Raw genomic sequence first — 5,546 nt, 5'->3', positions numbered from 1 at the left:
TGTAAGACACTCATTGATGGTTACCGGAAGCGGTTGTTCGCAGTTATTTTGTCTAAAGGTTGTGCTACCAAGTATTAGGCTGAGGGTGCCAATACTTTTGTCCGGCCCATTTTTGGAGTTTTGTGTAAAATGATAATTGATTTTACTTTTTTTTCATTCTCTTTTGTGTTTTTTCATTGCAAGCAAAATAAATGAAGATATTAATACCAAAGCATTTGTGATTGCAATCATTTTCTGGAAGAAATTGAGTATTATCTGACAGAATTGCAGGGGTGCCAATACTTTTGGCCAGCACTGTATGTCTGGGTGGTCACATGTAATCTATGCCCATTGCCAAAACATAGTTGGCAATGGGCGTAGGGGCTGCCATACAAGAAAGCTACTGCTTTTTCTTTGACCATCAGTACCTTCAGCTGATACTTAAGGTGACCATTTCAAACTAGGGGCTTTATGGTGCATGACGGCCTCTAAGTCGATAGCAGAGTAAAGCTTGCTTGACTGTAAACACTGTAACACTGTGACTCCAGCAGCTCCCAGTTCATGTCAGAGCTGTTTTAATTTTTTTAAGGATTACAGTACTAGGTATAAGTTAAAATATTTATTTTTGCTTTAGTCACTATTATAGTCACCAGTAGTGCTCAGCCTGCCGTATGGGGGTATAGCTCAGTGGTAGAGCATTTGACTGCAGATCAAGAGGTCCCCGGTTCAAATCCGGGTGCCCCCTTGTTTTGATTTTTCGTTGTAATCTAAAAATATTGTTGACCGTCCATTATAGAGCTTTCTGACATTCCCAGTTTTCCAAAAAAAAAGCACATACAACAATATAAGCCGAAAACAAACGCATTAATGAAGCGAATACGTGCTGGTCAGCTGATACTGCCACGTTGGAAGCGCAGTGGAATGAGAGTGATCCATGCTGGATAGGAGGAATTAGAACGCCATCTGCTGGTGGTGATCAGAAAAGCGCATGAGTAATCTACCTAAAATACACCATGGAGGAAATTTGCATCGTTAAGCAATCTCTGTAATCTCTTTATTCTGGTGAGACTCACAGGCAGACATTCGTACACACACACGCAGGCGACACAGACTTTTTTCCCCATCGCGTATTAAATCCGTTATCTGATATATAATCTAGTGCACTATGTAGGGAACATAAATCAATTGTCTAATTTACTGTCTAGTGCACTAAGTTGGGAACATAAATCTATGATCGAATATACAATCTAGTGCACTATGTTGGGAACATAATTAATTATGTAATACACTATCTAGTGCACTATGTAAGGAACACAAATCATCATCTAGTTATACTTTCTAGTGAACATACATGTAGTGAACATGAATGCATTATCTAATACATTATCTAGTGCACTATGTAGGGAACATAAATCCGTGATCTTATATACAATCTAGTGCACTGTGTAGGGAACATAAACCAATTGTCTAATTCACTATCTAGTGCACTACGTAGGGAACATAAATTCATATCTAAAATACTATCTAGTGCACTATGTAGGGAACATAAATCTGTTATCTGATATACAATTTAGTGCACTATGTAGGGAACCTAAATCCGTTAACCATTACGCTACCTAAAGCATTATGTAAGAAACATTAGTGTATTATCTAGTACACTCTCTAGTGCACTAAGTAAGGAACATAAATTATTTTCTAACATACAATCTAGTGCACTATGTAGGGAACATAAATCTATTATCTTTCACACTATCTGGGGACTTGGGGGGTCTGGGTTCGGGTCCGGGGGTACCTCCCTGAAATGAGTTTTTGCAACTTGGGATGTCTGCACAGGGGATCCGAAACCTAACCTGGAACTACTAGAAGCATGGCAAAAAATGTAACCTGTGCAGAATGTATGTTCATCAGAGGGCATCTACACTCACTCATTCATTTAGGGGCAATGGATTGTTACCAATCAACCTAGTAACGTGTTTTAGAAAACAGTAACTGAGTAGATGATGCCCATAGATTCAAAATCACAGCACTGACATTTAGTCATTGTTGCATCCTCTGCTGACTGGTTAAGGTGCCAGCCCAGCATGAATGGTTAATGACTTAATGACGTAGAGCATAGCATGACACTCTGAACGTGGTTCGGCTCTCTGTTAGAGAATGCCACTGGCAGGGCACTGTGCCCTTGCATTTGACAACTGAAGTAGTGTCAGAAGGGTTTTGTACTAACCTGGGTTCGAATTTCCCTGGTCGTTTGGCCTGGGTCCTTTCTGTGTAGAGTTCCCCCTGTGTCTGTGTGGGTTTCCTCAGGGTGCTCCGGTTTCCTCCCACTTCTGCCTCTAGTCTTTTATCAGTGGATACTGCGTGATCACATGATGTTGTTGGCTTTTTATTTTTGTTTGAAGCACTATTCGTCTACCAGCATTGACAATGAGGTGTTTTAAAATCCCAACAACAAAGCTGCCCCTGATAGTATACACTCATACCAGTACTACAAACATACAGTGTTAAGGTCAGAAGTTCTATTGTGGTTGCTTTTGATTGAAAAATTGGGCACTAGATACAATAGATTTATACAGTCAGTAGAATTACTACAGGCAGTAATTGCAAAACCACAAAGTCCATCTCCATGGTAGAGGAAGTTTATAAAGTAATAAATTAATAAAAAGGCTGATTTCAGGCACAGCTAGAAAAAAACAAACAATTTATATACAAGAAGCAAAGAAGAGCCAGACTGAGATTTGCAAAAGTTCATACAGATTGGACTGTGGAGGACTGCAGTAAGGTCATCTTCTCTAATGCTGAGGTGGTCTACAAGCCACAGTGTCTCACATGCACATGTCAAATTTGATCTAAGGGTGCTTCAGCAGAACTACAAATGGGCTCATTTGAACACTTGAATTGAAGAACACTTGATTCAAGCCAATGGGACAATGCTCCATGCCACACATTCAGGTCAATCAATGTGTGGACAGAGGACCACCAGATCAAGACCCTGTCATTGCCAGCCTAATCTCTAGACATGAAACGTATTGGAAACCTCTGGAATGTGATCAAGAGAAAAATGGATGGTGACAAGCCATCAAACAAAGCCAAGCTGCAATTTTTTTTGCACGAGGAGTGGCATAAAGCCAAAAAAAGCCAATATTAAATACTGGTGAATAGCAAACTATAACACAAGCTATGGTTGACAATCTAGAACATTCCACTAAATAGTGATTTCAGAATTGTGTTCAGTAACCATTAATGAAGTAAAAACTATGAAGTAGTTATTTTTATTTTGACATTTGGAATTTTTAGAGCTGTATATGTATATGTATATACTGTATAAGGCAGAAATGTCAACTAAAATGCATTGTATTAGGAAAAAAAGGGATTCAAAAAAGGAATATGGCTAAACCATAAGTCAGTGAAATACCTATGTTGCCTAACTCTGTATGATTTAGCTTTAAGCAACTTCTCTTTCTAAAACGAAGCGGTCAAAATTTTCCGTACCATAGCAAATGTACACGCCTACTTTGGTGGAACTCACATGACTGGAGACTGCTTCATGACCTTTTCAACTGGGGGCACTTTTTAACACTATAGTGCCAAATAAACACTCCCTGTGTAATGTTAAACCTTCCTTTAACACAGCATTTAACCTATGATTTAATGTATTTGTCCTTCATGTATTTCTGCCATAAACAAATTGTATGTCTTCATGTATTTGGGTTAGTTATGTTTTATTTTATTGCATAAGCTGCAATACAGGTGTTAAGCAAAATACAGTTAATTGACCATGTTTAATACACAACAAAAATAAGCATCTCTGATGTATCTCAGTTCACGTAAAATTCATAATTCTACATTTAAGTACTTATGTATGTATTTAACAGAAAGAACTAAAGAGACAGGGAGTAATAGAGGTAAAATTGCTGCTTTCCTCTTTTAGGAGTCTGAAGTTCCATTGTGGAAGTCATAAGATTAAGCACATGACATACTCACTTCCTGTAAAATTACATGTGTCATTTAAAATCACTGATTTACTTCTAGTTTCAATACAGTAATATAATTTAGACAAAGTACTTACCTTAGTACTTGTATGGTACTGGGGTAATTAGGGTTTGTATTTATTGGCAGTGTTAGGATTTCAACTGCTCTTTTTTTGTGACAGTATGAGCACCACTTGGAACCTGTATGTATTACATATGTATGACATTTCACACATTTAAGTTATTTTATATCTTTATTGGAAATCTTCTCAAAATATGACTGTCTGGCTCTAAAATATACAGACAGCAACATAAATAATCAATGAAAATAAACAAATGTAGAATTTGAAGCCGGCCACACAAAAAATTGGGACAGAGGCATGTTTATCACTGTTACATCGACTTTCCTATTAATTACACATTTAAATCATTTGGGAACTAAGGATACTAACTGTTGCAGATTTGCAAAGATAACTTTTGACCATTCTTGTATGTAGACTTCAGCAGTTCAAACGACTGTGTTCGTCGTAGTCTGATCCTATTCATTATGTGCAATACATTTTCAATAAAAGGCAAATCTGGACTGCAGGCAGGTCAGTCAGACACACACACACACACACACACCCTTTGCTTGGAAAGCCACACTCTTGTAGCTCAAATGATACCTTGCATTGCCTTGCTGAAATCACCATGAACCATAGACTTTCCAAGAAAAGATGTCACCTGAATGGGGTAGTGGTAGCTTAGGGGTTAAGCTACTTGACTAGTAATTAAAAGACTGATACCTCAGGTCAGGAAATAAACCCAAACTGTCACCTCATGCTGAGATGAAATTTTGTTTAGATTGTTAGATGTAATCCAAGAACCACCAAGCAAGAGGTCTGGTATGAACTAAAGGCTACTGTTAAATGAGTGTCTGTGTACGTCAAACACCGTATTTAGGTAAATTACATTAAAACCTTACATTACATAAACAACATTAAAAAAAAAACCTGAAATTCAAATGGCAAAACTGCCATGGCAGGAGTGAATGAATATTTTTGACCGTGACTGTATCAAGCAAAATATTTTGGGTTCTTAAGGCTTAAGGCTAAATGTATTAAGTGGTAGCTCAGGGGTTAAGCTATTGGACTAGTAATTAAAAGACTGATACCTATTAAAATTTATGTTACAATCTTTGGCCAAGGTCAGGAAATAAACCCAAACTGTCACCTCATGCTGAGATGAAATTTTGTTTAGATTGTTAGATGTAATCCAAGAACCACTAAGCGAAAGGGTCTGGTATGAACTAATGGCTACTGATAAATGAGTGTCAGTGTACGACGTCAAACAAGCTTTACACCGTATTTAGGTAAATTACATTAAAACCTTACATTACATGAACAACAGCAAAAAACCCTGAAATATAAATTGCAAAACTGCCATGGCAGGAGTGAATGAATATTTTTGACCGTGACTGTATCAAGCAAAATATTTTGGGTTCTTTCACTCTATATAAAATATATTTTAAATGTAAGCCTTAAAAAGTAAGCCTTAAAGTGTGTAACATTTGAATATAATTGTGAATAAACTGTAGTGTTAGAACTGGCTACAATAAGC

At 37.3% G+C, this 5,546-nt stretch overlaps 1 non-coding gene across 1 annotated transcript; it reads left to right on the top strand.

Moving 5' to 3' along the window:
• The first annotated feature begins 652 nt into the window (after nt 1–652).
• Nucleotides 653–724, top strand: trnac-gca (transfer RNA cysteine (anticodon GCA)). Its single transcript has one exon. It is a non-coding gene; the product is annotated as a tRNA-Cys (tRNA).
• The last annotated feature ends 4,822 nt before the right edge of the window (nt 725–5,546 follow it).

Source organism: Trichomycterus rosablanca, chromosome 22 (genome assembly GCF_030014385.1).
Source record: "Trichomycterus rosablanca isolate fTriRos1 chromosome 22, fTriRos1.hap1, whole genome shotgun sequence".
In the NCBI taxonomy this organism is placed as follows: domain Eukaryota; kingdom Metazoa; phylum Chordata; class Actinopteri; order Siluriformes; family Trichomycteridae; genus Trichomycterus; species Trichomycterus rosablanca.
The sequence above is the reverse complement of the archived record's forward strand: the minus strand, read 5'-3'. Positions and strand labels throughout refer to the sequence as shown.